We start from the raw sequence: 11,881 nt of genomic DNA, 5'->3' as shown, positions 1-11,881 counted from the left end.
TCTATTGCTTACAAGTTAAAAACTAATATGGATTGTAATTTACGAGTTTGAGATCGCATCGTAACCCGCATCGCGACATACGAGGCGCTAATTAAAACCGATTCATCTCTGGTTTACGAGTGTGACGTTGGTTTACGATGGAGGTCACTAAACTTTAACGATATATGTGCTTAACATATAATGACAATTATATATAGAACGGGTCGAAAAGTCGTAGCGCAAAATGGATGGACAGATTCAGGTTAGGAAAGCTAAATTCATAAATGTACTTGCGATGGCACTAGCCTTTAAACATAGTTGTAGCTTAGTGTTTATAAAGATGTTTGATACTGAATAAAAAAAATATTTTTATTTTTTAAAATGTTTGAAATTCAATATATAGATACGTGATTGTTGTTTTTGTACAAGTTATATTACTAACGTTTTTGGATTATAATATAATCTTTTCCCAGCGATATTTTCAACCCTTCACGAATTTAGCGTTGCGTCGTTTATGAAGAGAGACGTATCTTGAAGGACGTTAAGAACGCTACAACCAGAAAATATGACTAAGTACTTTCCAGACGTCAACGAATCTGCTGCTCTTGCGAAATTGCAACGCGGTGGAGATCAATTTAACAGGAGCTTTCAAGTTGCATTCGTCCGAGAATCCGTCCCAAAAAATAGTTTAAAAATTAAAGCGTTAAATTTTATATATCAAGTAGGTGTAGTTAACTGATTTGCGCTTACAAGTTACACGCCTCCAGTATGGAATGACGAAAGTGTTTTCCTCGCTTGTGTTTCAACGTGAGCGATTTTCATTTTCCTTCGTTCGCCTTCAGTTCGGTACGGTGATGCGTGTGGAACGCACGTCTTTAGTGTGCGCGACTCCGCGCTCGGCGCGAACGTAAACAAAACGGATGCTAATGTTTTTTGTTGTCTGTGATTAGTGTACGATTGAATTTTAATAATTGACGTATCTAATAACACAGTGTTAGACTAAGCTGTGTTAAACTAGTAGTTGTTTGTGTTTTGAGTTTAAAAAGTTTGTATTTCGTTTGTTTTCCAAATAGTGTCGATAACTGTTTTATGTACACGCTGTTTGTTTGAGCAGGTTAGTTTAGTTTTTTTTTCTGTATGCAATTAACATTCGCGTTTTACAATATCGCCCGACAAGCCATTTGTTTTGATTTCACCGGAATCTTGTGCCGAATTGTGTATTAAATGTCATTTCCTGTAACTATAATTTTTGTAACAGTTAAGTTAATTTTATGTTATTTATATAGATTATCTTATACTGATAAGTATTGTATGTAATATGAGATTAGTTTGATAAAAATCCGAAGCAGCATAAGTTGCTGCTCGATTGGTGCAATACCAGGACTACATTGAAAACAAACGTAAAGTTTAATTCCGCGTTTTATCAGATATGTTAGTCCCGGAGTTCAAATTCTCATCCTGTTTCCCTTATATTCTTATGGGAAAGGGATTACGATTTCGCGGCAAAGAGGACTTATGGGAAGAGGTATTATCTACCTTCTGTCTCTGGATTTCTCTTCTAGTCACTAAATATGTGCAACGCATATGCAACTTTTTACCACTGTCAGCGGTTACTTCGCTTTTACAGCGAAATCATATGACCGCTTGCTAGTTAGCCACTTTCTACAATAAAAAAATAGATAAACAACACGTATGGTAATTAAATTATAAGAAGGAAAAAAGAAGCGACGAGTACTATTTCACAAAACATCTTACTTTTAGACATAGAGATACAAACAAGTGGTTTTTAATAAAATAAAGAATTTAATTAACCTAGCCTAACTGTTAATTATGAATGAAAATTATAAGCTTCGTAACTTTTTATAATATTCATTAACCACATAATAAAATATAATGGACGTTAGCTTGGTAACCATTAGATTTAATAAGGGTACTGTAAGGCTAGTCAATAAAGCGCTTGATTATACTTTCACTGACCATATGGTCGAAACAATCATACCCATTGTACGAACGTTTCACATCCATTCTACAAGATTACATAAGATTTCATATTGATAGACCGATTGATATAAACACGCCCTTAAACATCTTTTGTAACAATGTAGATTCACTACATTGTTTTGGGATTAAAACAATTTAATCCCAAATCTACCGATCATAAGTTTGCTTTGAGCGACTTTATTCTAAAATAGAGAAATAGAAATATGTTTAGTAAAAAAAAAATAATTGGGAAGAAAACTCTTAAACATGTTAGAACATAAATATATAGGAGTTACCAAATGCCTAACTATTATTAAGTAGCAAATATGTTGGTAATATGTAAAAAAGGATGTAGTCAGAGGCAACAAAACTAGAAGTAGTACTACTACACTCCCGTGATTAAATAAATCCTTAAATGAGTATATAAATAAATTAACCTCCCTGTTTATTGTCTTAACTTTACGTCAGCGATAGTTGCATTTAAGATATGTTCTAATAAATATGTTAATAGCTTTTATAACTGTATAATCACTATATTTCTAAGATTTTATATGTACTTCAATTATATCTTAGAACTTTTAATGCGTCGTAAGTAAGCTTATTAGGATTTAATACCGTAGTATTCAGTTTGTTCTTAATGCAACTTACTATACGCTTTTCTATGATGTTGCAAATCCTCTTATATACGTTTAACTCCACAATTATTAAAGCATATAAATGATTATGTACAGACGTTAAAGCGCGATCGACTAATTTCGAATGATGCTACATTTATGCTAAATTTAGAGATCTAGGAACCTTAAAAATGTCTCAAGTGTGCTGTTTAAACATGTTTTTATTTAGATTCGACTTATTGTTAACAAAAATCTTAAACGCTTAAATCATTTTTTTTAATCCAATTCGGATTTAAAAATTTTAATTTCCGTGGACAGCGTGAACTTAGATTTATGCTAGCTATCGCCCGCGACTCCGTCCGCGTGTAATTAAAAAGACTTAATTGTAAATTGTAGCTCATATGTTCTTCTAGACTGTTCTACATCTATGCAAAATTTCAGCGAGATCCATGCGGCAGTTGTGGAGATTTACCTATCCAGCCATCCATCCAAACATTCGCATTTATAATATTAGTATAATTAATTTACGCAATTTAAATTCTATTAAACTTTACAACTAACAATTGCCGTTTCGATAAAACTTATTATTAACCTTAAACCTTATTTTAAGATTCAAATCAAGGTTGACAGTCGTCCTAAGCAAACAATCGTCAATCAAATTACCATTTAATGCTCACCCGAGTGAAATTCGTCAAACTATTACAGTTTATTTAGGTGTATTGAAATAGGAAAATCCAATGGAGGAGTATACTATAAAAATATAAATTAAACATTTAAAAATTCATAATCTATATTAATAAATCTTATAAAACAAATTCGCTTTTCGTTGCTTGATGTAGGATAGAATTGTAGATCTCAAAAAGGACTACAGGAAAATCGGTATATGTATATCTAAGCCTTTAACTGTTTTCTTACAATAAACCACGCACCCAATTAGCCACGCTATATTTCGGTTATAATATTAATTTGCATATTTAATTATCTTTTTGCAGTATAGTTCTGTGAAAAAGTTTTAAAATCACGATCACAAACGATATGAGTAACCGAAAAATGAGATGGCGAGACAAGCGCAGTTGTTACATGGTTTATACTACGTACTTAATAGACGTATCTTCAACAGGAAGGGTATTGATATGACAGAAAAGAGAACGTATATCCTTTACCACTCGGTCGATGCCGTAGCGTATTATTAGTAAAGAATATCCTTATTGCTATTTAATATGAAAACAGTGTTATTTTCGATAAGAATAACAGTTTATTAGCCATTATATTGGACTATTAGAGCGTTATTTATATATCAAGTTTAATTTGGAAGTGGTTTAAAACAAATTTTCAGTTTGTTTTTATTCAACACCGTTATATGATACTAAAAAATGAGTCAACTTGTTTTGCCATACGGTTCGATGTTTCATCGTTCAACAAAATAAGACGTAATGAATAATTAATAATAATAAAATTAAAACATCAAAAGGTAAATAATAAGTAAATAAGTTCATTTATTTGTAAGATAAATAATAGTAATATAAAATTAACTGTATGAAAAAACCATTTACAATTTTCTCGTTCAAAGGAGTTATATGCGTCATTTTTTGGGCTTTTACATAACAAACATGCAAATATATATTATAATAACGCAGACGTAATGCTATTTTTGTCTAACGAATGTTTTCTTTGTGAAAGCAAACACAACCGCAAACGCTAATAACCTACCGCACAATACTTTGTAAAACGATACATATATTCCCCGAAGGGGTATCGTTATCCTCGTAATCCTATTTGGATATCTGTTTAGGCATTCTTTACTCGTAGCTAAAACATTTTTAAATACCAGTGGTTACTCCTGTTCAACTCCTGACTTGTTCCATAAAGTAGTAATAGCTTAATCGTGGTAAAAATCCTGTTTCTTATGAACAGTATATTAGTAAAGACTACGAAATTATAAAGTTATATTAAAGAAACTTTGTCTTCTTCTTTGCACACACTAAATACTTTTAGTCGGCTGATAGTTTAGTTAGCTTAGTCAGTATGAACAAGTATGGAGGTGCGTACATTAAACCGATTACATACTCATACTGATTAGGCGCACGATCAAACTATCGGGCGACTAAAAGTATACGGGGCTTTTAGACTCTACATGATCATTATGTATCACAGACCTGCTTCATTAACCGTCACAATTTCGCCCTGATCGCAATTTATTCAATGGACATTGGTTCAATGGACCTACAATAGGTTTTAATATCATGGCAGTGTAATTCTACAGATATCTTTGCCAGCAATTATCCTTATAATAACTTTTATTGTTTGAAACATAGATTCTATCATAAACAAAAATAAACGAACCATAAACTAAAACAATTGTAGCATTTGCTGTGTCAGCAGAAAATTAATTAGATCACGCCCGGCAGCAACAATACTCACTTACCGAGCAACGAATCAGATACAACGATAAAACAAACGCATTTCATAAAATGCACCGCCTAGATGTCAATTAGTTACGACTTTAGAGGAAGGAAAAGCACAGAGCGAAAAGAAACGATTTGCACATCCCAGAAAGAATTTTCAACCGATACTTTTTTGAATAATAAAAAGAAGAAAAATATAAAACATTCTAAATTTAAAAACACAAAATTATATTTTATTATTTCTTTTACCGCGTTGTTTAATTAAAATGGAATCAAATATATAACTTTATTCTTTGATTTTAATTTTTCCTCGCCTTCTAAAAGTAATAGCCTAATGTTATTTGAATGATAATTTATGGCAACTATTCTAAAATGGTATGGTTTTATGGTGACATGCGAAATAATTGATTCTAGTTAGTTTTAACTGAAGTTTCGTTTAGTACATTCCAAGGAACATCAGTATAAAATCAATTCGAATAATCTTAATTGACATTAATCATTGTTACCCAACACTTTAGGTGAACACATCAATGGTACTAATCAATTAAAAAAGTTTAACGTCTAATTAACATAGTTAACCGCTGTGTTATTAAACTTTTTAATGATTGCGCTTGACACATATCAGATGACAATGAAATCGATCGTATTAAGTTTACTCATTATAGTGCCGGAATTAATCTGAATCAACATGTCTGGCTGAAGCTGGGGTAAACCGTGTGTGAAGTCAAGTACGGTGTCGCTGCGCGCCCCTCCTAATTAATTAAGCGAGGATTCAAATAAAACCAGCCAGACGAGATTGTCTGAAGCGTTGGAAATAAAAATTTCGTTAGTTAACTATTCCGTTTGATGTGAATTTAAATCCTTTGTTTACTAAACATTCGAGACAAATGCTTGGCGGAATTTACTTTTGTCTGGTACTGCATTAATATTTACGTAGACAGTATTCCAAAATAGTACTGATATTATTCATCCAAAAAATGTGTCTCTTTCAAAAGATTTGCTTATACTTTTAAAATAATTTTGAAATCAAAATAACTCAATACTTTATACAGAAAGTATGGTTTATGTGAAAGAGGTTATGCAAAAGAAGGCAGAATATGTTAAATACGACGGCTGATAGAGAAGTCTGGAAGAGTAGAATAATAGATAGAACCTACTTAGGTTAGAAAGATGACATCTTTATGTCTCATACTATCTTGTTTATATTCAATAGATTCCTATTCAATGTCCAAGTGAGAGCCTAAGTGCGGGTATCAGCAGGAGTCAAGTAGCCGAACCCAATTGAATTGCGTTACAGAATGCGCGCACTAACTCTATATTGCTTCATCTTGCCTGTGGAGCTCTGACGTCACTCTGATTGTATTACAACACTAAACAAATGCATTTCCAGTCATAATAAAAATACTCGGAGAAAGACAACTGCAAAGGAATCCTAGACTCTTAACTTATTTAGATTTCTTTATCCCTACTTTTTTAAGCAATTTTGTATTCAAGGACAAATTAACGTTATTTCTAAAATGTTATGTATTGTAGCAACTTATCAATGGACTGTATTTACGTATATCGTTTTTATAGTGCTGTAGTCAAACAAAGAACCCTAATAAGATTGTCTCGTGCGTCTGGGAACTGTCTGAAAGTCCCCTCGCTTGGGGTGACATTGTATAGTCCTTGGAAAATCTTCCTGTAATGTTTTAGTACATATATCCATTCTAAAATCGAAACAATAGGTACAGTATGTACCTAAAAAAGATAAATAACAATAACAAAAGAATCGAGTAATTACAAACTTTAAGTTGTAATAACTAATATAATTACTGACCTTTTAATAATGCTGTTACTCGTACCATTTTCCTGCAATGTAAATTAAACATAAAAATACGTTTAGGCCGGGATTCCACCAAAGCAGAGATGTGTGCTGTGTGCCTTGCGAGAAGAGATGTTTTCAGCTCGAGGGACTCCACCAAAGCGGAGATGTGTGGTGTGCTCACATCTCTCGTCTCCACTGCACGTCGTCCACGCACAGCTCACATCTCCTCACAGCGATCTCCGCTGAAGCTGAGCGGAGAGGAGATGTGTCAATAACACAATTCTATTGCTTGTTGAAAAAACATCTCCTCTCCGCTCGTCGCGTCTCCGCTGTGGTGGAGTCCCGGCCTTACCATCATCATCATCATCATTAGCTCCCTATACGTCCCAACCGAGGGGCTCGGAGCCTACCCTAAGTTAAGGCCTTACCATATAGGTCTGTAATTTGAGTATGAGAACAGTTACTTTTTTAAATATCTTATTAGGCAAAGATTTAACTTCTGTCTACGTTTATACGAACATAAAACTTAAAGTTCAAAGTCTTACTGAATGACGAAACAGCTATTATGCGTAGCGATGTAACGTCTAATTAAATATATGATTCAATTCATAAACAATCCATACAAAACAAGTAACTATTGTTAATGTATTTCATTTGTTTGTTACAATCTTTGATTCATTGCATTCGTTTTTACATCATATTTATTGGTTGGTATTTAAATGATCTCCATTCAAATGTATAAAAAATAATAACTTTGTTAACAGTGGAAGAGCTCGCTTTAACATCTTCGCACGAATCGGCCCGGTGAAATACCACGACCGCACAGAAGACAGGCGTAAAGTGGAAGCAATTCCGCGTTTCGTCTGATGAGTGTGCGTCCCGGAGGCCAAAATTAGTCCTCTTTCAATTCCCACCCTTTTTCTTATAAGGAAAGGATGAAAAGTGGAAGTGGACTTTCCGGATGAGAGGATGCATGGAAAGGGAAAATATTTTCTTTCTGTGCATCCTTCTCCGTCGATTAAAGGTAGGCAACGCATATGCAATTGCGTATGTCTATGGGTAACGGTCACTTCGCTATTTCAGCGACTTCAGGTGGCCGCTCGCTAGTTTGCCACCTTATGATATAAAAAAAAATTAATACATTCAAGTTGATTAACTGGAAACCGATATTCCAACGACAATAACTTACATCTGTAAAGTTTTACTACTAGTAACAAAGTGATCTTATAAGAGTTCCGTCTTTTCCTATGAGGTGCGGAACCCTAAAACGTATATTTTATGGCTTTGGAAACTTATGGCTATTGTTAATCAAACAAATGCAAGTCTATTAGTTTTAATGCGAAATTGGATAATTACAAAATAATATTATGCTTATATTTCCTTCTAAAACTCAGTATCATTGTGTGTACATTTATTACAAACCCAAAGTCGAGCGAAAACACAAATGAAATCAGTATGATGAATCAAAATTCTAAATCTCGTACGTTTATTCAGAAATAAACATAATTGATGATTCCAGTAGCTCATGAAATTCACATGAGACCATCGCAAGTTGCATTCAGACGTATGACGAATTAGTTATTGTATTGCTACATTTAAAGAGAGGAACTTAATGTAAATAGTTATGTCATGACATTTATTGGTTGCTGTGAACATGGCTTTCAATTAACAAATTATGACAGTAAGGAAAATTAGCTACATGTTTCAAAAACAATAAAAAAGTTAATAATCAACGATACTTTAAAAAAAATGAAGGTTAATGACACAACTGCTATTATTTTTATTATTAATTTAAACGATAGCTGTAACAGAGAGAGGTACATTAATTTTATCCAAGATATTACCAAGATTTTTAGAAACTTTTTAATCCTTAAAGAACTAGCCTAAGTTACCTAAAGTGATCTAAATCCCGATGTATGTATTTCAGTACATGACTCAAAGTTGTTGGCAGCGTCATCTGTGGCTAACAATTTGTACTATTCTTTTTAAGTTCGTTTACTTTATTCATTTGAAGTTTCTCTTTCTTCCATCCTAAATGGAATAGCTTTGCATTCATGCATGCTGCTTTGGATACAAATTACTTCGCAAACGGCAACGCTAATTGCGAGCTAAAAATAACGAATAGCCTCCGCGTAACGGGCGCCGTCGTTTCGTATATTCATTGCCAGCCACTTATGAGACATTGCAATGCTGCATTTAAATTTTTATTACCTAATTTTAGTTGACTTTTTAATTTTTATGTCGCAGTCACAGGACTATGACTAAGTTTTGAAAAATTAATGTATATTTGTATTCTTATACCACTATTCAGATTGTGACGAATGTTTTGTCAGTAAAGAATTTTTAAGCGCAAGTTTGTGACCTAAAAGTTTAAAAATTCGTTTTAAATGAAAATCTTGCATCAAGCATTTATTTTCATTATTTAAACTGTTCGCTTTTCAATGATATTAATAATTCGATTTTGATAAATATTTTGTTTAAGTATTAATTTAATCTGTTTCGCTTTGTTCCAGATTTAAATTTAAAATCAACATTGATTGTTGTCCTAAACAAACTCGCAGAACTTAGATTGTTATTAAGAGCAGAAAATTCATGTTTTAAATAATGAAAATAGCTGTTTTTGATTAATTTAAAAGACAAGACACAGAGGTTCGGCACAGTACATATTACTCCTCCATACATCTCTATAAGCCGTCACCCAAATTCACCCCCTTTTACACGATAGCCTCCTAAGCCGATAGTAAACTGACAAAGTTCACAAATGATGGGTAACATAGTTTATCGGACGCGCCGTTCACTGCGGACGCAGACTGCTCAATCAGCACCCCGTAATCTAATATCTGCCGCGCCTCTCTTGAGATGAAGCAACAGGCTTATAGATTGCAATCGCTACTCAAAATTAAATCAATTCACTAATAACTATTGCAGATATACCAATCGGATAAACGACTTACAAATGAACACAATATCACGAGTTTCACGGACGTAAATCCTGTATAAAACATATTTATATTTCTGTATCTTCAGTGGTAATAAGAGTTATATAATATTTTTTTTTATTATTACATTATACTAATTAATAGCTATTAATCTTTTTTCAACCTACGGAGAGAGGGGTTTTTAATAGACCTGAAGTCTAGAAGCCATGTAAAGGTTCGCCAAATACGACTTATCCAAATTCCTATTTCACATTACTTAAGTGATTTAGGATCTTTTAAATCAGTGGACGTGTCTTATCCTACCCTCTAAGTTAGATTAAGGGCGAAATGTGTTTAGTATTTTATTAGAGGTCTGCGTTCAAGGTCGGGAAGAATAGCATTAAATCCGTATGATTAAATTTTGCCTTTAAAATATTTGTTTTAGTGTTTAAACTACAGTAATAAATATATAGCATATTAATTCTAGAAAGTAATAATATATTCTAGAAAGTTGCCATTACATCCACATTTTATATTAAATAGCTGTTACCCGCAACTCCGTACGCTTAGAATTAAAAAAAAAACATAATTAGTAGCCTATGTGTTCTTCCAGACTATGTTCTATATGTATGCCAAATTTAATCGAGATCCGTTCGGCCGTTCTGGAGATAACTTTAAACAAACAAACATCCATCCATCTCAACATTCACATTTATTTTATTCGTAAGTTACTTTCAGAAAGTGTTTAACATTTAAAAGAAAATTGTGTAATATAATTATAACATTTGTAAAACAAGTCGACGTAAAATTATTCAAAATACTTCAGTTGGGCAATTAAAAAGCGAGGCCATCTATTATATAAAAGTAGTAAAGGAATTTAAAAAGTATATTAAAAAAACTTTACGTAATTCGTATTTTGGAACGTAATCAAAAAAATCTTTATAATTCATATTAAACCGCAAACAACGTTATAAAAATATGCGTATGTAACGACTTCGTATACATATAGGATACTAGCTGTCGCACGCGGCTCCGTCCGCGCTGCATTAAAAAAAATTGTACCCTATCAGCTCTTCCAGACTATTTTCTACGACCATGCCATGAGACATTCAGCATTTAGATCCGTTGAGCCGTTTTGGAGTTAATTTCTAACGAACACCCATTCATCTAAACTTTCGCATTTATAATATTAGTAAGATATATTAATCGCGTCAATTTCTGTTACATTTCTATCTCGACAGACTGTGATAACTTTCTTATCCTTGTTAGTAGTTCACAAAGTTTATCTGTCAAGAACTACCTTCAAGAATTAGCTATTGTTGGTTGAGATCGGAATTAGTTTGGAGTATTATTATACTCGTATTTGCGATTGTGACACCGATAAAGGTATCCATACGAGTATATTGTTTTAAAAATTGGATACTTACAGTTTCAAGTGATCAGATTTGGACTTGCAACTGCAGCTTAAACAGTGTATTACTACCTTTATCTTTTATCTATTTTAAATTATCTATTAGCGTACTAATGAAGGCTGATGCTATAATAAGTCTGACTTTAAATAGCTCTATAGAAATATTATTAGTCATACGAAGAGAAACAGGTGCGTCAGGGTCAAACAAAATGGTATAAATAATCTTTTTATGGTTATGTAAAACACACAAAATATTTGCTTAATTAAAAAGAAGATTAAAAAGACGAGCATTGGCAGTTAAATACATAGTACTAAAACTTTCTCAGAGTATTTAGGTATATCGACAGTAATGCTATAATGTGAAAAATTAAAATGAGATAGGGTTGTCACTCCGTGTCATAGGTTATTATTATATATTCTAGTTAGTTCTTAGGCACATCCCTATTTAAGTAACGTCTTTAAATTGCTGCGATGTATTGTGCTGCAGGTAATGATCATTACCTACGTCTTATTTAATTGTTTAACGTTCGTTTTCGTTACGCTCTGTACGCACTAGCGCGGAAATATAACTAATTATATTTATAACCGCTAGAATGTAATCGGATTATTACTGTTGCTTCAAACTTGTAACTGTAAAATAAGAAACAAAATTCATAGTCACTAATCAAAATTTAAACCTTAATTTTATAATCAATCTTTACGAAGCCTAACACGAATATTTGCGTGAAAGTATTCATAACCTATGCACTTGCAAATTATGCTCGGAC

At 32.7% G+C, this 11,881-nt stretch overlaps 1 protein-coding gene across 1 annotated transcript in view; it reads left to right on the top strand.

The window, feature by feature from the left end:
* The first annotated feature begins 912 nt into the window (after nucleotides 1–912).
* RapGAP1 (Rap GTPase activating protein 1) overlaps nucleotides 913–11,881 on the top strand; it is a 192,600-nt gene continuing 181,631 nt past the window's right edge. The window contains exon 1 of the mRNA XM_013324625.1: nucleotides 913–1,093. The gene's annotated coding sequence lies outside the window, so the exon portion shown is untranslated. The remainder of the gene's footprint in view (nucleotides 1,094–11,881) is intronic.

The sequence above is a fragment of the Papilio xuthus genome, unplaced genomic scaffold, assembly GCF_000836235.2.
Source record: "Papilio xuthus unplaced genomic scaffold, Pxut_1.1 DF824992.1, whole genome shotgun sequence".
Taxonomy (NCBI): Eukaryota; Metazoa; Arthropoda; class Insecta; order Lepidoptera; family Papilionidae; genus Papilio; species Papilio xuthus.
The sequence above is the reverse complement of the archived record's forward strand: the minus strand, read 5'-3'. Positions and strand labels throughout refer to the sequence as shown.